General features: G+C 45.5%; 1 protein-coding gene across 2 annotated transcripts in view; it reads right to left on the bottom strand.

Annotated features, from left to right (window-relative positions):
* KLHL21 (kelch like family member 21) overlaps positions 1–22,171 on the bottom strand; it is a 282,299-nt gene that overhangs the window by 45,962 nt on the left and 214,166 nt on the right. The gene's annotated exons all lie outside the window — the stretch shown is intronic.

Genomic DNA, 22,171 nt, shown 5'->3' with positions numbered 1-22,171 from the left:
TGACGTTCAGGGTATCCTCGTTGGAAGCACAAATGAAAGCAGTGTGCGCTACAAATGAAGACTTAGAGGGGCGCTCTCGTAGAAATAACATCAGAATTGTCGGGGTCAGAGAGCAACAGCTTAGGATCAAAATGGAACAACATGTGGAAAAGATCTGTATGGAACTATTCGGAGCCAAGACCCTCTCCCCGCTGTTTTGTCATCAAAAGAGCACACAGGGTCCCCAACGCGAGACCAATCCCAGGAGCTAATCCATGCCGATTATAGCAAAGCTGTTAAACTACAAAGACCGCAATGCGATACTCGGGGCGGCCAAGGAAACAGGAGACCTCCAATACAAGGGAGATCATATTCAATTCTTTCCAGACTTCTCCCAAGCAGTCCAGGTGCAGAGAAGATCGTACGCAGCTGTTAAACGGCGATTGTAAGACAATCAAATACTGTATTCAATGCTCTTCCCTGCGAAACTCTGCATCCAACACGAGGGTAAAACCCAATTCTTCAATACACCGGAGGAAACCAGTGACTACCTAGACCGTGACAACGGGAGACCACAAAGGACAGACCAGATGAGACGGGACCTGCCATAAACCACTCGATAGACGACAACAGGCAAAGGCATTGTATTACCACCATTAACATCACCATGAAACAACCACCACAGAACATGCACTCTATAAAGGAAGGGAGCCCATTTTCCTCTTGGAACGCTACTAGCGCAGCAATGTTGACTCTTTTGTTTAGGAGGGAAAGTTAATCGAGGGCAAGTTGGGAACATAACACGAAGACGCCATCGACTGCTCATCCAGACCATCAAGTCCACACTACAGAACTCCATCCCGACGAAGTTAAACTCCAACAGATATTACATGCGCCTAGGTTCCAACCGAAACCTGCCGACCACGTCATGTCCACCTCCAATCATCCACCCAACTGCCAGTAAAACTGTTTAAAATTGCCACCTTGAAGATCCGGAGTGGCAACCAACCAGCAAATACCAGGAGAATCCTCCAATACCTCTGAAGACACAAAATTAACGTGGCCATGCTACAAGAGACCCACCTCCTTCCAACCCCGGAACAACATTGGGCCAAGTCCTGGGGGTGTCATAGGTACTTCTCATCCTAATCATCCTATGCAAGAGGAGTCGCAATCCTAATCGACAAGAGTTAATTTCAGCCTGATCGACTCAAAGAAAGTCAGAGGGAAGGGCCCTGCTGGTGAGAGGGAACCTAGCGGGAAAAGAAGTAGTCCTAGTAAACTCATATGCCCCAAACACTGACGGACCGAATAACTTCAACTGGGTCATGACACAGCTGGGAAGGATGAACTCGACGACCATCATCTGGGGAGCAGATCTCAACACACCAATAGACCCCGGAACTGATAAATCCCATAACACAGACAGCAAGCCATCCAAGGCGAGCCTTCAGGTCAAGGAGATCTGGCATGCATTCGATCTAACTGACACGTGCAGACACTCCAACCAGGACGCAAGAGAGTATACCTCTCATTCAGCCGTCCACAATACCAGCTCCCGTATAGACTACATTCTGGCATTAGCCCACAGTCCATTCACCTGGGGAGCAAGTCAAATCCTCCCATGCTCCTTCTCGGATCACTCAATGGTGACGCTCGAGCTCATGCTATCCAGCGCTGCAACACCAGGTCTCAATTGGAGATTCAAGCCTGGGTCACTGGCTGACTCTGTGTTCGCAGCAGAAGTGCGAAAGGAAATCTTTGCATTTTCAGAGATAAATTAGACCTCCGTGAGCTCGGCTGGCACCATATGGGAAACACTAAAGTGCTACATTCGGGGTGTATGGATGGCAAAAGAGAACGTTATATTAAAACATTCACCGCAAGCTGGCCAGTAGTGAACAGCGCCTTAAGGGGCTTGAGCTCGAATGCATCACCTCCACCGATCCACAAACTCAACCTAACTTAAAGGAAGAACTGCTAAAGTTTAAAGAAAGGGCTGAGCGCAAACTGAAATTCCTAGGGCACAGACACCAGATCTGTCAATATGGAGAGGGTCAGAAACTAGGTGCACTGCTGGCCTGCCTATTAACAATTTACAAAAAACCCACCTGCGTGGAACGCATCAAAGATACACATGGAACCCTAGTCTACACGGAGGAAGAAATAGTCGACGTGTGTCACGACCCGTGACCCAGAACCCCACTGGCATGGTCACATGCCAGGTAGGGTCAGGGCTCAGGGTTCATTTGGGGCCCCAAGGGCCTTACATTATCATCATAGACTCTCCTGGAGTCAGTGCTGGCGCCTTTGGCGCCAGGCTCATGTTCAGATTGGGACTTTACCTTGAAGGGACTACTTTTCCTGTGAAGGCCTGCAGCCACCATGGAGGCACCCATACAGTCTAGTTCCTAAGAACCAGACTGTGCGGTGCAGTGTTTTAGGGTGTGGTAGCCTGGACTACTTTACAGAGGGCTATATAAACTGCACCCAAGCTACAGAACGTGCTTCACGTTATTCTGAGCTCATCGTGTTCAGAGACCAGCACCAGGCGATCCTTGAATAGCGGACCTGCAGAGGAGACAAAAGAACATCATTAGGAGTCTCTGCTTACCTGCAACTTTCCATCCGTCGATTCCTGCTGCTCGCGGTCTTCCATCCAGTTGGCAGCATCATCAGGACACCACGCTCACACCGGAACGAAAAACCCGGAGGGAGAGAGAAAGGAGGACAACATTAAACAGGTTACTCACGGCATTCACGGCAGTAATCACAAAAACCTCACCTGGCTGGGCATTTCTTGACTGGTTCCGCTACGGAAATCTTCACCGCCCAGAAAGACCATTGCAACCTGAAAAGGAATAAAGAATACAGGGTAGCAAGAAAAGACATTACTGCGCCGCACTTCGCGCTTAACCTACCATCCATCCATCCATCCATCCATCCATCCATCCATCCATCCATCCATCCATCCATCCATCCATACATCCATCATACGCTCCTGTGTCTATCATACTGGCAGGAGCCTGATCCAAGTAACGCACCCACCGAACCTCCGTGCACCTAAGGGGAAACAAACAAGAAAAGACATTATTATTCAAGAAAGGAAAGCAAGGACATTTAAAGACTGCTATAACCGGACTTACCTTCTTAAAGACACTTGAATGGGTTAGCACCAGTGAAGTTAACTCGGTCGCTTCAACCTGCAGAAGACTACACGCCCCTGCACAGAAGACGGGACGGAGAGCACGCCAGACATAAGGTGAGGAGTGGGCCTTCAGGTCGAGTCCAGGGGGGCTGGTGGGTGGAAACGAAGTCTGTGCCCAAGTCCAGTCCTCCTGTGTTTTCAGGCCCGACCGCCACAGAAGGCATCGTCCAAAATTGGGAACGTCCAGGGTGAATCCGGCAACCACGGCATAAGGGCGTCCCTGTCGATACCAGGTGAGCGTAACAACGTGTTCCGTAACTTCTACCAAGACTTGTATAGTTCCAAAGGTAGCATAAACCCTGAGTCACTGCAAGACCTCAACAACACGAACTGTACTGGGTAGACAATGATCTACGTGAACCTCTAAACGCGCCTATAACACAGGAAGAAATTCTAGAAGCAATCAAACACCTCCCAAAATCTAAAGCACCAGGCCCCGACGGGCTTACAGGGGAATTTTACAAAGCCTACGCGGCCACCATTGCCCCCCCCCCCCTCTTGCTTCAAGTCTATGAAGAATCTATAGATCAAGGGAGCCTCCCACCCACACTGCATGAAGCCAATGTGATAGTACTACGCAAAGACGGCAAACATCCAGAAGACTGCGCATCATACAGACCGATTTCCTTGATCAACCTGGGCAACAAGATTCTGGCCAAAATTCTAGTGTCACGCTTACTTCCCCTCATGCCGGCACTGGTACTCGGCGATCAAGCCGGATTTATCCCAGGGCGCAGCACGACCTACGGCATCAGAAGGTTATTCGGCGTGATAGAATCCCTCGATCCAACACAACAGGCAATAGCCATACTACTAGACGCTGAGAAAGCATTCGATTCAGTTGAATGGCCATACATTTTCGCAACGCTAAGACAAATGGGGCTGGGGAATTTATTAAAATGGTATCACTGCTATACATTGACCCATGGTCCTACATTACCCTAGGAAACACTAGATCCTCAAGCATCAAACTAAAACGCGGGAATAGGCAAGGCTGCCCCCTTTCAGCTCTCATCTTTGCATTAGTGATGGAACTCCTAGCCTCGAGACTAAGATCCCACCAGCTGCACAGAGGTCTTACACTAGGACCCCATAGACTAGTGGTCTCCCTCTATGCTGACGATGTCATGCTATTTGTCAGTGATCCCCAAACTAACCTCAACCCAGTGATGAGGGAAGTGATTAGTTTTAAGGCCAGACATATGACCAAACTTAATCGAAATCAGTAATATTTCCTATGACCCCAAACACCATTAAGTTCACAGACGATCACGGCTTTAAGTGGGAAAACACAAAGGTCCGGTACCTAGGTATCTATATGTCCCACAATGATATACATAAAGACAACTACGAGACAACGCTAAGCTCCCTGCGGGAGCTGGTTCACAGATGGAAGTCACTCCCTCCAACACTGTGGGGTAGAACCTCACTGACTAAAATGGTTATCCTCCTCAAACTCCTCTACTTATTTACAAATATACCATTGCTTCTGCTGAAATCCTTCTTCCAAACAGTCAAAAGTCTCATTCTGGAACTACTGTGGGCGGGGAAACCAGCATGGGTAGCATAGACAACATTAACACTACCAACCTCAGGCGGCGGCCTTGCGCTCCCAGATATAGAAAAATACTACTGGGCAGCCCAAGCACACTTTCTAAGTCATTGGTACACGATACACTTCATCCGCCCGCATGTACAGGTGGAGCAAGCCCTGGCATCCCCCAACCTGCTGAGAGCCGTCATCAGTCACATCCCAGTGCCACACAATACGTTGAACACAGTCTTATGGAAAAAGATTGCACGAAAATACGAGGTAAACATAAGATTCTACCCCCTGCTACCAATTAAATTCATTCCCGGCATCCCCCTCACATCTGAAAAAGTATTTCTTGTATGGCTAGACAAAGTTAACATCCACTCCTTTGGAGACCTCTTCCCAGCGGGCACTTTCATAACTCCACAGATGGCTAAAGACAGAGGAAGCACCACCTCCCTTGATATAGTCCTCTACTTTAGGCTACGCCACACCCTAGAAGCCCTGTTCCCATCGTTTCCCAAACAGCCACCGACATGGGACCTACTACACAACGTAATTCAGGCTAAAGGCGAGGGGAGCCTAGCGTCACTGTTATACAAGTCCCTGCTAACAGACACGGTAACGTTGGATCCCCGGGTGAAGTTAAAATGGGAAACAGCCATCCAGGATACAATACCTGTAGAGGATTGTGCCTACATCCTCCGCCAGACCCAGAAAGTTGCGATAAACGCCTGCTTTAAACAAATCCACTTCAACTTCGTGCACCAAACCTATTACACCCCAGTCAGAAAACACAGACACCACCCAGAGCTGTCGGCACAATGCGAAAGATTTAATGCCGCAAATGCAGATTTTTTCCACCTTGCCTGGAACTGCCCCAAGATGCATTTATTCTGGACCAATGTTTTACAGACAACAGCCTACATACTAGGAGAGGAGGTGACTCTGCTCCCGCTGGGAGCCCTCCTTGGATTGACCAAGTATCTACAGCCCGCAACAAGTAAACTAGCAGCCCTTCTCATGGTGCTGGCTCGAAGGAGGATTGCTATAGCATGGGGCCAGGGCCCGGTTCCCACACTCAAAGCCTGGAAAAAAGACATTATGTACTGTCAAGACATGGACACTGAATTCATAAGGACACTACCACTACATGCACGACCCCCCCCCCCCCGCACCCTCTCCCCGACATCTGGGGGCCATACAGAGCATATCTGCTAAACAGTGCTGAAACCTCAGATTCGGAATCTCAAGCTACACAAACGCAGAGGGAGGAACAGTGGGGCCCAGCAAAACCACAGGTGGCAGACCGAATTAGTGAGGACAAGTAAATAATACCATGACTATTGAGTCGGGCGTCAGGGGAAACTTGAGCAGGGATGTATGCAAGTTAAAACTGTTATGACTGCACCCGGTTGGTGCGAATGTGTGTTCGTATATGCAAACTCCAAAAATAAAGTATTTTAAAAAAGCATAGCGTCCGATAATGGGCCATCAGTGGATAATTTGACCTAATAGAGGTGTTAGTATGGAGGTTAATCACCCATTTCAAAATGGACTATGGGCAGACTTTGTCCATCCGTTTTTTGTAAAGCAGCTCACTTGGTACCGCGTCGAAGGCCATTCGGAAATCTATAAAGGCAATGTATAATGCCTGATGACATTGCTGTGCTTGCGACAAAATGCTATTAAGAGTTATAATATTAACTGCTGTTCCAAGTCCCGGTAAAAATCCCGTTTGGAAAGGGTCTCAGTAGTTGTTTGCATCTAACCATGTGTTGAATTGATTTAGAATTAGGTGTGCAAAAAATGTTCCTGGGCAGTCTAACAAGATTGGCAAAATGGACTGCTTCCATGAATTGGGGCTATGACCTACAACAAAGATATGCCTAATGATCTGGTAAAGCATATCTGCCCACTCTTGTTGATGGTCTTTCAACATGCCAATGTGAAGTCCATCCGGACCGACAGCCAGTGAGCGACTTACATTATTGATGCAGTGTAAGAGGTCTTCCAAGTCCAGCGGAAATGAATGAGATGAATTTTGGCCAAGTACATGCCAGACTAATGCAACAAAAGGGGAACAATATAGATCTCGGAAATATTCCTGCCAGGCTTCATTAGAGAATACACTTATTTGCTACGAACCGTGAGTGTTAGAAGTAGCATTGTTTAAGCAGGCCCAGATACCACGCATGGATTTGCTTAAGCATGTACTCATTGTCTCGTTGGTACTGCAGAAACCTTCGCTCTTTTAACCAGGCTTTATGGGCCAATCTCAACAGTTTTTTCACTGTGGCTTTATCTATGTACGGTTGATATTTCAAATTGTGGCGGTTCCATCTCAAGAGAGATTTACGATACTGCAATTCCAAATCAAAAGCATGGCGATGTTTAATCTTTGAGCTTGCATCTGGTAAACTGTATTCTTTGAATACCTGCATCAGATGTACATAACAGTCTGTTCCATCTGTGGTGGGGATAGCGAAGGTGTTACCAATGTGAGTTAGAAATTACATTAGCTTGTAGGAATTCCACCACAAACGATTACCATCGTTATTCACAGCCACATGTATTGATTGCAATTTTTTTGTATGGTCTTCGAAGTCGATGGAATCTTACAACATGCATATAACATGTTATGATCGCTTAAATTTGATGGAACGACTTTCATGGACAGTACATATTTCAAAGAGTTAATATTCACAAATATGTAATCCAGGATGGTTTGTTGTTCCACCTCAGCCCACATGGGGCAGAGGCTGACATCACCAGATACTACACCATTCAACATTACAAAACCTCTGTCTTTCATTATGGCAGACCAGATCAATTCATCACATGCAAGTTCTATGCCACCATTGATAATTAGATGTAGATTCAAATCTCCCACAATGAATGTATGTGACAAGTCAGAGTCCAGTAATAATGTATCCAGTATCAGGAGCAAATATTAAAAAAACAAATCTGCTACCATTGTTTGCTTGTTCCAGTACAAGTTAACTATGGCAAATGTTACTGTGCCTCTAGTTATCTTTACTACTTGGAAGTAGGACGAGGGAGATGGACAGGAACCACTGGCTAGGCCAGAGGCTTTTTTGACTGCCAGTAATAGTCCCCCCTGACCCCCCCCCAAAATCGAGCAGCCCATCAGTTGCCTGGTGGCCCAAGTCGTAACGACGATATGGGAGACCCATACCCGCACACTCTTAAGCCAGGGTTCCCGAAGCGTAATGTCATAAATCCCCAGATCGTTCTCCCAAGACTTGATAATGATTGTGACCTCTTGTATTCGATGAGACCATACTAAGATTGTCAGCCCACTCACATTATGATCTTGTATCATATGTCTGCAGTGCTGTGGAGTAAGTTGGCCAATGTTGAGTTGTCTCAATTGCAACTCTCTGGGTGGGATTGTAGATCTTGATTACTGGTTTCTCGACTTGTTGTGCCAGTTGTGTGGAAACTTGAGTTAAGATAAATCCCAGATCAAAAAGCAATCCTGGCTTGCCATATAATATTGGCAACCAACCTGGATCGTATATAGATCCTCGCCTCTGTTGGATCGTGACTGTTAAATTCCACTAAGTCAATGTCTGATGTTACCAGGTTCTTTAGGGTAGGTATTTCAGCACAGATGTTCAATATGCTCGCTTTATTAAGAGCATATTGAGCACCTGGTAAATCTCGACATTTCAATGTGATACAATGATGGTTCTTTGTCGGTTTATGGTCTCATTGTTTGTTAGGTTTTTGGCATGAGATCCCATAGATGTTATCTGGGTTCGATTCACAGCGATGGAGGGAGCCATATCAGTTCCTTGCAGTGGTCTATAGCATTTAGACAGGGGGATGGGACCCTGAAGGAAGCCACTTACATCGGGGAAAGGGATTTGTGAGATGTTACTTTCACCTCTGCCTTGAATTTCTGTAATATAGGAGGCAATAGACACCTTTATCATGTCCCTTAGGTCCTGGACTGTAGGTGCCACCACATTAGTCGGCATAATGGGAACCGCTTGAGATGGGGCAGGCTTTAGGACCTCATTAGGTAAAGGAACATGGATAGAAGATATATTACTTTGCCACTCTCTCGCCTGTGAGTCTTGGGTGATATAGATGGCAAAGTCATTTGAAACTGGGGAAGATTTATTGGGACTGCTAGTGTCTCCCCTGTTGCGGATGACCATGGGGCTAGTATCTCAGGACCAGAGACAGACTATAGTGACAACTTGTGGAGGCCTTGTATGCTCGGTCTCTGATGACTTATGCGTTACATAGTAATCAATGGAGGCTCGAATTTCTTCTCGGAGCATGGCAATATTTGAATGCAGCAGATACACAGCGGAAGGATTGACCACAGCGGAAGGATTGACCACAATTGTTGAGGCCAATGGACTATTTTCTATTAGGGTGGGGCGGCATTGATCTCTTGGGCTGCGCATCCTGGTGAATTTGGTTGACCCATGGTAATGCGGTACTAGGAGTGACTTGTAAAGGAAGAGCCATTAGATCGTCTAAGGGTTTGTAAGCCATAGGCAACACTATAGGGTTCGTAATGACCTTGGTTATAGCCATAGTGTTTGTAGCTTCTTGTTGGTTCGCTATTCGGCTCACAGCCTTGGCTATTCTTCTCGTCCTTCCCTTGACTGTAGTTGCCTCATTTTCTTAACCAACTTCAAACCTTTCTTGGGGCCGGGGACAGGAATGAGTGGCAAATCGGTTGACCCTTGAGGTTTACTTCCAGATGACAAGAATAGTTCAAAGATGTTGGTTTTTGATATCGGGACTGGGTCCACCATCATCACTGAATCACTGGACCTCGTATTTTGAGACTCATTAGATCGTAAGTTCGGTTCCACGTGCAAGCCCTGGATATCCAGATTGGGGCACTCAACAGGTGGCAAATGTGCCTGGATTCCCGGCAACTCTGTTACGAGGAAATCTAGATTCCTACGATTAGGGTCACTACCAGTAGGCGTAGCTGTAGACTCAGTCTAGGCATGGAGCCCAACTGAGCAATTTTGTAGTCAGAGCATATTAGATGTTTTTTTGGAGTTAATACAAGACTCAATAGTACCCACATTTCTAACAAGTTGTTCAAGTATCATAGTTTGGTTGCTCATTTTCCCCTTCCAGTATTTCGTAAAGTTTTGCCACGGTTAATAAGGCGGTGTTCATGGCACTCAGTGTGTTATTCAGGGCAGGGGCTTCTAGAAAGGAAAGAAAAGAAAAGAAATAAATAAGAATTGGGTTGATTGGTTTTTGTGTATAAAACAATTCTGATTCCTGCACGGCTTCCTGGAATCTGGATTGTCTTGGTGTTGGAGCTATAAAAGAAGGTGATTCATCTATAAAGTGATTGTGAGTCTTATCCTGTAGCTCTGGTGTCGCAGTTTTTTGCAGACTTGCCTCTCTGAGCCTTACAGAATTAGGCGACTCATTATCATGTTGTATGGAGGTATTGCTAGGAGTGTGGTCCTCATGCAATTGTATAAGGTCCCCAGAATTGGAGAAGATATATATAATACCTTGGGAATGTGGACTGGATTTATTGGATAAAATCATTAAGTCCAGTGCGTCCTTGTCAATATCGCCCACCAGGCTAAGTCGTTCACGGGCCTTTCTAAGCTTATGTTGGGCCGCTACCGAGCAGCGCACTGGTTCCATAACTTTTCCCGGACTGGGCGGTTTTGACATTTGGATCGCACCATTAGATTGCAATTCGCCTGCTAAGCAGGCCAAGACTAATGTGGTGTCTGTGACTCCTTCCAATAATGAGTTTGCCCCTGACGCGACTCGATTAATGGCCTCAGTCTCGTCATTGTTCAATTCGGGCACACTCAATGATGTATTTTCTGATAATTCCGTTGAAATCAAGGGTGCTTGGTGTAAATTTAGAACCACTGATTGACTAGGCAGCTGACTTATTGCACTATCAGATCATGGGGCTGCACGAGTCGTTTTCTGGCCACTGAATTCATTATCGCAAAAGGTGCGGATGTAATAGACAATGAGCGAAATGCCCTAGTGCCCAAAGCTCTATCAACAGAGGGAACAGCTTTGTTCCGAGGATTAGTGATTTTTGCCGCCTCCATTTTTAGATGACTTATGGGGAGCAGACATGATGAAATTATTGTCGGCATTCCTGATTTTAACGTAAGCCTTTTACCGACCATTATATAGAACCCACAAGAAAAGAAACAAATGACTGTCAGTACCTGAAAAGTAAAAGTAATTATCACCTAAATACCTTGTGCCAGCAAAACGGATCGTACCACCTACGCCGCCCGCTCGACTGCTAGACAGCGAGACAGCAGGCAAAAACACTTGACAAAAGCACTTTGCGAATGCGCACGCGCATATGCGCGTACCCAGTGCTTTTTTTTAGATCTGGGTTAGAAGGCGGGATTAGCACAATCCAATCCGATAGCTTGACTCGGCCGGGAAGTCACATGATCAAACAGCGACTCAGCAATGCAGACTCTTAAAGCTGTAGACTTCTGCAGAGAACAGCGAGACAGCAGGCAAAAACACTTGACAAAAGCCCTTTCCAAATGTGTGCGTTGGTAGTTACATTAATAGGTGAATCCTCCACCTTAATGATTATATATTTTGTCCCAACTCCTGAGGATTACAAACTCTTCAAGTTTGTTCGTCCATGACTATTACAACCTCTTAAAAGTAGTAGCCACCTGGGTGACCAGACTTTCCATAACTCATCTCCCTTATGTTTACCTGGCACCCATCAATAAACCCACTAGAGGATAGAATGTGAGGAAATCTTTAGTGGGGATGCGCGCAGTCAGGGGCCCGCACCACTTAACTGCAAATCTTTCAGATTTCTTCCTTTGCCTCTCACACTCTGCAAAAGAAGGCTCTCCTTCCCTATCCTGACACTATTCCTACAGTCATTGGTTCAGTCACTTCCCTCTGTTACAGTCACTGGGGAGCAGCAACTTCCCGTCTGCCTCAATGCAAGATACCATGCTGCCTCCTCCTGCCATAACCCTTCTACCGCAGTGCAGAACCGAACAAAAAGCATGACATCACACTGGGCATTACATATCTGATAAGCTTAACCCTTCTAAGTCTCAGGAGGCTTTACTACTGATTTACTGGCCAGGCAAATTGAAAAAAAACAGCATCCCAAGGCTATTACATGATATGTGGATAACAAAGTTAGATAACCCTAATCATCCAACCTTTCGTCGCCTGAGAGAGGGAAGCACCAATACAAACACGGACCTCACAATCCCCTTAGTGGCTGCAAGGTGACATGTGGCCACTTTATAAAAGAAAGATAAAGGGATGCAAGTTTTATTTTGTGTAGTTAGCAAGGTGACCATTCTTTTATCATGGACATTACATTGAACGTTTCCTCTTCTCACCCATTTCAGTTTTACTTGTTGCAGAATAGCAGTTTTTGGGGGATTAGCAACCCCTTTTACTGCACTGCTCTGTAGGTCAGCCAAGCCTCAAAATTTATACTCAACACTAGCGATGGATGAGTAGTAGCCAACTCTTGTAGAGTAAGAAACTGTTTGCACGTGAAGAATTGATGGAGCACTTTAGATGCCTGGCTAGTACCTGCCATCTTATTGGGTCAACTTCATGTCTGAATGGCAGTCTTCAAAGTTCCATAGAAGCAGAACTACTCCAAAGATCCTCCGAGGACCAGCACTCCAGAAATTGCAAGGTCAGTTTAACTAAAGGCTGTTGGAGGTAGAAGACAGTAGAGGGAAAACAAATGAATACTTGCACTGCTTGCCAAATTGTCCCATCCTCTTCCCCGACACCTCTTCCTTTCCCCGAATGGCATTAACCAGATTAACTCTGCCAAATTGTCTGGAGGTGTTGAAACGCCATAGTCCACTTGAGAGCCGGAGGTCTCAGTTGAGCCTGCTGAAGAGACTAAACCATGACGTGGGCTACTTCCTGATATTCAAACCTCTATGAGCCTATTCTAGCTCCAGGTCTGAAGCTCCATCCTATCTATCCAACTATCTAAGTAAATAAGTACCCTTGAAATTGGGGGAGAAAACCCTCCAAACTATCCCTCAAAATGAGAGAAACATTTGAAATCCTTTCAGAAAAGCTCTTCATTAAAAAGTAAATCTCTCTTCCCCAGACAATATCTTGTTAATTAGAGCTTGTGCAGTAATTCACTGCAGTCAGTTTTTCAGCATGTATGGTTTCTATTCTCTCGAAATACCTATAACTTTACAGCCCAGCATAGAGAAACAATGTATGGCTATACACCATACTCAGGATATGGTTCAGACCAAATACGAACTTTCAAGAAAAATAACTAAGTTCTTTGCAGACATTTATCATTCAGAAGGTTGACAATGTGTTTTGGTCATCTTCTCACTTCTTCATTTATCTTCTACTAAGCTTGCCCCAAAATACTTTGGCCCATTTAAAATTCTACAGAAGATCAACCCCATGGTGAAAGGCTTACAGCTTCCTCGGCCCTGGCAAAAGTGGTTTTTCATGTATCCCAGTTGAAGGAACATCAGATGAGCAGCTTTGCTAATCGCCAGTCTTCCCCCCCCTCTTGCAGCATTACACAACAGATAACCAGAGTACGGAGTATCAAGGAACTGTGATGTCCACCTTTTTTGTGGTTTCCCGCAGTTCCTCATCGATTGGAAAGGCTATTGTCCATGTGTTCCATTCTGAGAACCAGTTAGTCATGTTAATGCTCCTCTCCATGTCGGAGACTTACTGTCCAAGAAGCCTAAATTCTCTTTGGCCAAAGTAATCGATGCTTTGCACTCAACTTAATTTGAGGGTCCTTTGTCAACCCTTTTGAACTTAGCCTCCCCAACACTATTTGTTGTCTCAGATCCTGTTCATCAATGTTTCCTCCACAGTTTTGAACCCACCAGCATGGAATCAGTGACGCTTGAGCCTGAAGGACACTACCCCACTCAAGCTGTCAACTGCACATCGGGCACGTTCATGCACCTACACACTGTATGTATAACTGTCTTGTCCTCGCATCGCAACTGTTCTACGTTGCAAAGCGCTTACAGCGTTCTTCACTCTCCATGTCACTGCCAACCATGCGCCTCACCGATTCTCTCCCGCTGGATCCTTGCCTCTGCTGAACCCCTCCATTCCCCAATGTCCCGTTTGCTGTTCTATGCCCAGCGCCTTCAGATTTCATCAGAGCTGCGTCAGCGTTTCCACATGTCAAGTATATCTGCCTCAACTCAAGGAGGCTTTCTCCCTGTACAGGTTGTCATTCTAGAGAAGTTTCTTGATCATCACACATCCTCCAACATACTACTTTAGGGGAAGGTATTGATATCCCACAGACACCAGCCCACCTATATCATGCCATTGCATTCAGGTCCCAGGTGAGCCCTCCGATATACTTTGAATTCTTGATATATAGGCTTGACACCAGTGGCATAATAAGTCAATACAGACAGTACACAGCAAAGGGCATTTTATGCAAGAAGCGACAGAACAATCCCTGCAATGCTTCGTCACCACTTCAGAAAAGATTGGCATTTGCTGAAGGGAATGAAAGGACTGTTGGAAAAACTGCCTGGAGGACATTGATCCCATAGATGCTCTTACACTGTTTTAGATACTGTAGTTCTAAGTGTTTACAAAGAGTTAACACAAACAGACGCAAAGGACAGGGTACATTGGTATGAAGCAGTGTTGATCAAACTGGAAACTACTTCAAACTCAAGACTGATGTGGCCATGTCTAGACTAGAGCTCTTCGCTCCTCTACCTCCAACTCCCTTAGGGTCCATTTTTTTCAAAGAAATGAGCTGGGGGTAGATCCGTCTTCGGCTGGGGCCTTCCTCTGGAACACCCTCCCTGCCACTCTAAAACGTGAGAACCATCTTCAGTTCCGGAAGCACCTCAAGACCTTCCTCTTTGCTTCTGCCTTCGCTCCCCCTTTCCCCTGCGGATCTGTTCTCTCTTGGCGCCATGCACCTGGCCACCCTCTGCCCAGGTACCTGCTCACCCTGCCACCCTCCCGCACTCTCTCTGGGCCACCCTTTGCACTGGGGTCTGTATCTGTACCCATACAACCCCCCCCACTTTTCTTCCTGAACTTATCAGACCTACCCAGTCTGCTGCCTTAAACCCAACACTTGCCACTTGCTGGCTGCACTACCACGGTTTGTTAACTATTATTTATTTATCTGTTTCTCCTTTGCTATGCGCTTTCCACTTCTCCACTCTTCCATGCACTTTTCCCCTCCCCCTCTCCCATGCACTTGCGCATTCTCAGTGTCACTGGGCCTAGTAAGATCGCTGTTTTGTTCTCCCCTGTTCCCCTCCCTTGCCTTGCCTTGTTGCGCTCGGAAACACAAGTACGAGCGCAAGAGAAATAAAATATCAATATCGAAAGACAATAAAAAAAGGCTCCCTCCGCACTATAGCCGCTGTCAACACTCGTCCCCCCCCGCCCTACTGCACACTTGCAGGCCTCTGCCTTATCTGAAAGCTCTGGGGTGCCTGGGACGATTGTCCCCCCTTCCCAACAGTACTCCCTCCTTTGCTTTACTCCTTCCTTCACACTTCTAAAAAAGGCAAGTAAAGGCCATTGAATACATTAGCGTTCTCATGCTACTTCGTAGACGTGTTGACCAAGAGGAGTTAATCAGGGGGCGATTATACTGTTGGAATAGTGGTGCAAGAAAGAATATGGCTAAACGGTAATCTCACCCTGGAACAACCTATGAGGTTTAAAACATAATGTAATACCCTTTATGAAAAGTGTTAAAGGATGAGAAAAAGAAAAGGAATGGCAAAGCTTCGTCAACACAAAGAATAAAATAAGTGATACAGATAAGTCAAGAGGACCAACACAACAGAGCGACAGCAAGACAGTAGCAGAGAGGAACACGATTGTAATACGTTTTAATGGTGTAGGTACAGTGGACACTAGCTTACTCGAAGTGCCCAGCACAAAGGCAAAGGTGCCATTCCTTTTCTTTTTCTCATCCTTTAACACTTTTCATAAAGGGTATGTTCCATAATCATGTGCAGATTTAGGGATGAAGATCTAAGACTACAAATCGAAATAACGCATGGAATGTATGAGTAAATGAAAACGATGTGAGGTTTGGGAGTGTGGTAAAGGGTCTGCAATGATTGATTACATCATCAGCGCTCTGACAATATGCACAAGAGTTAGAATTTACAATGTGGATAGACTGCAAGCTACTTGAACACATTGTATCAGAAAAAAGTATACTCAGATAAAAGTATAGCAAAATCTTCGACTATTGGCAAGGAGTGTTAAGATGCAAAAGTATGCATTTGTACCATAATAATTGCCAGGAAAGGGAAACCGCATTGCAGAGGTCTTGCTGTTTGAAGGGAAGGGAAGGCATGCAGAACTGGAATGTGTGTCAAGAGATGTACTCACAGGAACTAGCACATTCTGAGAGCAAATGAGGCAAGCCAGAAAATCATCCATTATTTGGCAAATGTCTAATTACAGATTAAGAGGGGTTGCCAACCAAAGGAGAAGCTACAAGAACTAAGGGTGTTCTGGGAGAGATGGAAAGCTCTTTCTAAGGAGGACGAGTTCTGTCAAGACCATGGTCCACAACACCCTATTCCTGTTGCAACAAGCCCAGTGATGTGGCCTTGTCAAGAGGGGACGGGAATCTCACTCAGCTGGGGGTGGGCAGGCTGTCATGGAGAAATCCAGCAGATAGGGCTCCAATTCCTATCCACCCTACCCCTTTCCGCGATGCCTGTGTGTGCAGACCCACTGCTAACTTATATCATGCCTTTGCAAGTTTCTCGTCAATCTTCTCACTTTTGGGCAGCGTTTTAATTCACTGCGGCCAATCTCTGCAGCCTTCTGCTTGAATGGTCTTTCTGCTCTCTTCACGTCTGTGCGAGGAGGGATAAAATATCAAAAACATACACCAAGAGAAGCGAGCAGAAAGACCATTCAAGCAGCATTGTGATCGACCGCAGAGAATACAAATACTGCCCAGAAGAAACAATGCTATGGTGTGGCTGGCACGCACCCATAGGCCACAACAGGACAAAAGAGATGCTGTGTCCATACGCCACAAAGCTCCAAACAACAGAGAGTAGCTCACACAACAGCCCAAGGGTCAACCTAGACAATCATGCACACCAAGAGAAGGATTCACCCTCACCGAAAAGACTTGCCGAAAGACCCCATGAAACCGGACCCAGAACGTGAAAATAAACATTGGTCTTCCCAGTACCTTTCGTACGTGGAAAACCTGCGTAGAGAAAGTGGGTGTGGTTCAGTCACCTTCTTACCACTTTGTTACACACAGGCCCGGACGAGCTGTCTAAATCTTGGAGATAGAGGACTATATGCCGGGGACAGGAAGCAGGAAGTGTTGCTTATTCAGGTGAGGGTAGAGGTAGACTTTGAAAAAGGACCAGTAAAAAGAAGGAAGGTGTGCTGGAGGCGATTTGTAGAGCAGGTGAGGATGAGGAATTGGCTAGGGAGCGAAAGTGCTTCAGCAGTGTGAGTGCATGGTTGTGTGGAGAGTAATACAATACATCTATAGACAAGGTATTGTAAGGAGTAATTGTGAAGTGACTGTTCTTGAGTGAAAGGAGGGCGATTGATTAGTGGTTTGGAGCAAGGAGCAGCGATTTTGAACAAAGGAGAAATGGGTTTAGAGAGACGAGTAGTGGTTGAGAGAGAAATAGTGTGTTTGGAGGGAGGCGTGTATAGAAGTGTTAAGGAAGGAGTAAAGCAAAGGAGGGAGTCCTGTTGGGAAGGGGGGACAATCGTCCCAGGCACCCCAGAGCTTTCAGATAAGGCAGAGGCCTACAAGTGTGCAGTAGGGGGAAGGACGAGTGTTGACAGCGGCTATAGTGCGGGAGGGAGCTATAGGTTTTTGCTCTAGTGTACATGGGGAACCAAACACAATTGTGGATAGTAACAATCACATTGAAATTGAGGCCTAGTTCTGCACTGCAGCCAGGGTTGCGGCTGAAGCCACACGCACATAGAAATATGTGCATGTATGCAAGAATAAGGAATAGATTGTAGCATGGGCATCGATGAGAAAGGCCAGAACTACAGAGATTCATAGACCACATCATTGTCTTATGTTGGCAGCATTCGTATCCCAGAAGGAATGCACCCTGCAATGCCACTTGGGGGTTGAGGGCTCTCTGAGAAAAGTGATCCCACGAGAATGAGGGCACGAGCCTCTAACCTTCCACGTCCCAGCTCTAAATAATAGCGCTCAGGTGCCCCGATCCCAAGACTGCCGCATTGCACGGTAGCAGTTAGTCCTAGACCACTGACCATAAAACTGTTAAACCCCTAATCGATCAAAAAAGATCTGAAAACAGGGATCTGTTGCTTCACCATAGGTCACATGATTTGTGCTGCAAGGTGCAAGGAGGGTTAAAACATGGCCAAAGCGAGGACGGGGAGCTATGGATGGGTGCGGGCGTGTCTGGAATAGAGTTAGTGTGTGCGATGCAATGACCTCCAAGTATCCTCTTAGCCCTGGTCTGCAGTACCAGGTGCACATCAGGTTAGAGATAGAGCCTGTATTGTTTTTCTTCACAATCACCAATTAATTGCAGATTCATGCCCAATGACAGAAGGGGCGGGGAACAATGGCCTGGCATCTGTAGGGGAGGCATGGTATCACAAATATGGCCCTGACACAATAGGTACAATTTGTAAAAACCTTTATTGAAGTTTCTGGAGCTGGAAAACTCCTACTCTGCCCTATATCTAAGATGGGAGTAGTCTACCATCAAACGATTAAAAAAAACAGTCCTAGTGGAGTCCGTCAAATCAATATGGCCTAAGCGAACAAAAATCTAATGCCTGCCCTGACCCTTGAACAAAACGTGTATAAAGGAGAAATGTATGCAAAGGAAAAATCAGTGTTTGAAAGAATAAATGTGGTTGAACCAACTCTCCACCTCACGTTCGACCAGGCACTGCAGACAGGATGACACTGGCTGGGCTTTTCAACACAAACTGTTCCAAAACGTGGATCGAAGCCTGCCTGGCCTTCCATGTTAAAGTCCCTTTCTTGAGTTCTAAATAATGTTTCAACAAAATGTTCACATAGGTTCCCCTCTGCCGGGCTCAGACATTTCTCAGAGCAAAGTTCAACAAAACCTACAAGGGGGCTCCATCCCCAACCTTACTACTTACTACACTTCCTGCCTCCCTCAGTCGGGCCCAGACCACTTTCGGATGTCCAAGACTTTCAAATATGCGTGGCTTCGACTCAAAGTTACAGGTTAAACTTTCACTCTCCCCTTTTCTAGGAGTGAATTTTTCTTAAAGCGAGTGAACTGCAAAAGTGAATTATTACAAAAAATTGACCTCTCGAATAATAATAATTTGCATTTATATAGCGCTGCGAACCCTCAGGCATCTGAGCGCTGCTTTTTACCCACGGTGTGTGGTGATCATTTATCGACCTCGGAAGGATGAAAGGCTGAGTTTGGTCCTGCCGGGATTCGAACCTGCGTCAGCAGGCTCTGCACAGAAAGCGAGCGCTCTACTCGCTGTGCTATCTGCCCGGGCTACTTCCTATCGCCGGACCACTGTTACTATATCGCCGATTATGCAGCTGTCCCTACTTCAAAGTTGATTCACAGGTCTGCCTTTCCTCATGTCCTTCTATTGCGATGTAATGTTGCTACTTCAAAACAAACCAGTTTCTCAGGTCGCTTGCCAACTCACCGGCTGTGTGCGTCTAGGGGTTTGGGGGAGGAAAGAAAGAAAAGAAATAGATAGATATCTATATCTATCTCCCGGGGACTAGCAGGTGAGACACCCTCTGGTTTCTCACACATCACTTATGGAGCAGGTAGCCTATGTATAGGGTCTCAACCAACCAGCCATTTGGATTTGTACATTACGTAAATTACGTCACTGATGACGCTGTGTGCCTTCATAAAGTGTTGCTCGTGCTGATTTTGCCGGAACATTGCATGGCGGAGTACTTTGCTGGCGCATCTTTATTTTTATGGCAATAAACCTTGTTTTCCTTGCAGGTGGGCTGGGCCTTTTTCCCTAGTGGGTTGCACTAATAACATCAACAGGTGATAGTAAGACTTATGAGGAGCAAGAACAAAGAGGTAGAAGAGTGGTGACACACATGAGGCGTAGTGGACAAGAGGAAAGAGTGGAAATGGGGGAGGTAAGAGTTAGAAGCCTGAATCAAAGATAATTTGTAAGGCACCCTCAAATCCCATTCGATCATTGTCAACTGGAAAGGGAAGAGACACCAAGTCCTTCTGGGGGTTTAGGTAGCTGGCCTTCAGATCATTTCTAGAACAAGTTAGTGATTGGAGAGTAAGGGGCAACACTCAGTAGCATTAACCAGGCATTATGGATGCCTGTGGAAAAGTGCAAACAGAAAAACAAAAGCTTGATCCATCTCTGGGATTTGGAGGGATACATTTGCCATCTGTTAGACTCTTGTTTCTCTCCCTTGCCTGCCCTTCATTTTATTAGACTCTAGCTTCAGTTACCGCTTAGGTGTAGGGGTTCACAATCTTATTCAATCACATTTGAGTGCCTTACGTGTGTTAGAATTTTCTTGCTAGTGATAATAGGGACTTGTGCTGTTTTCGAAGGTAAATCATCCAAGACAAAGGTCACTTATTTGAATTACTTTATTAACTCCCTTTTCTCCCCAAAACTGAACGTTCTCTAGAGGAAAATCAAGTAACATGAGATTTTCAACAGACCTGTGGGGTAGGCAGCTACCATGGAAATTCGAAATTAAGGACCTGAGTGAAGTCCTCATGAAGGTAGATAAACTTATCACCCAATGACCTTTAAAGAAAAGATTGCAATAATAACTCCAAGGACACAGGGAAATTCCAACACTGAAGAAACGGTTGCAGGAACATTACCATTGACTGAGGGTAGATTTCATGGTTGAAATGTTGATGCGGAAATGAAAAGCTTATGTCAATCAAAGGATGCAAAAGCAACTGCTAAATTCATTGTCCACCCTTGGAAAGATGCTGGAATTGATGTGTTGTGCCCCACAAAGTTTTCGTAGGGTATGATCCATTTATAAATGGCAAGAAGTGGGGCATTACAGGTTGGGGCACATCAGGGAAAGTTGACCGAGTGCCTACAGGCTGTTTGCAAAGCAATAGTGCACATGCTCATTCTCGAGTCACAGCTGAACACAGTTCACATTGACTATGCTAAACTCAAGGTTTTTAAGTGGAAACACTGATGGGGTATATAACCAGGAGTGAAAAGAACATGTTGACAGAATGAATTGTGCGCCAAGCTGGCAGTGAAACAAATGAATTGGAAGGAGTGGATTACAAAAACGTTTTGAATCTACAGAACAACATATGAGCAAAAGGAAACGCCATTCAGACTGGTGAGAGGTAGGATGCCTGGTTACAAACTTTTCCCAGCTTGGCTCAAGCAAAGGGGTAAAAAGAGAAGGGTGTATGGAAGAGAAGGAGGTATAAACCAGGCAAAGGGTCCAAATACTCTGACCCAGTGCGAGTTATTGATGTTAAAAGAAATAGTGAGATTGACTGGAGGCCCAAGTGTAGAACAAGGACAGCTTCTCTAAATGTAAGGAAGAAGCTGAGAAAATCAGTTGAAACAATTGCGACAAAAACTGCCAAACAAACGCAGTAATTGAGTACAAGTAGGAACGTGAAATTGCACAACTACAAAATGAAAGAGGTTCTGGTCCACAGGATATGATGGAACTGCCAAATGTATGAATGGTTTCTAAAGAAGGAATTGAATTTAGGGGGATAGGAAATAGTACTCAAAACTCAACAGTGATTAAGGGAGACAAATGTATCAAGATTACAAGTCATTACTGTACAGTCTGAAGAGTTGGGGTTCCTTAATAAATTAGATATTACCATTCTTATGTAAGCAAGCATAGAATTACAGTTCAGAACACTTTTTTGTATAAAATAAATATATCCTGCCTTTATCCCCATAAGTGTCTGAGCACAGCTGTTTTTTGTGAGATCAAAGTAAAAGATATCACACTGTTTATATACGTGGACGAGACACGTTACAAGGGTTGGAACAGACTGTTCTCCAACGTCATAGGATTCCTTCCCCATTAAAGAGAACTGCTCGGCTTCACTGGGATGTTTTATTTATAGTGTAGCCTCGTCCATTTGAAAACATCAGTGCCATTGCACAGTACACAGATTAACAAACCCAAAGTTGAAGGTAAAGGAAGTCCAGGAAGGTCATACCTTAATACACAGAAGAGAAAAAACCATAGGCCTCATTACAAGTTTAGCAGTATTTCTGTGGTAAATCCGTGGCGATACTGGCAAACAGAATTCTCGGGATTATAAATGGTGGTAGGCGTTTCAAGTCCTCATTTTTTGGCACCCAGAGGACTCTAAGGGATTTCAGCAGAATTACTGCTGGCAGGAACAGTTACCACTGCATTACCACCGTTCTTTCCT

This window comes from Ambystoma mexicanum, chromosome 8, assembly GCF_040938575.1.
Source record: "Ambystoma mexicanum isolate Mex_15411 chromosome 8, UKY_AmexF1_1, whole genome shotgun sequence".
NCBI classification, from domain to species: domain Eukaryota; kingdom Metazoa; phylum Chordata; class Amphibia; order Caudata; family Ambystomatidae; genus Ambystoma; species Ambystoma mexicanum.
Note: the sequence above shows the minus strand (reverse complement) of the source record. Positions and strands in the feature narration are given on the sequence as shown.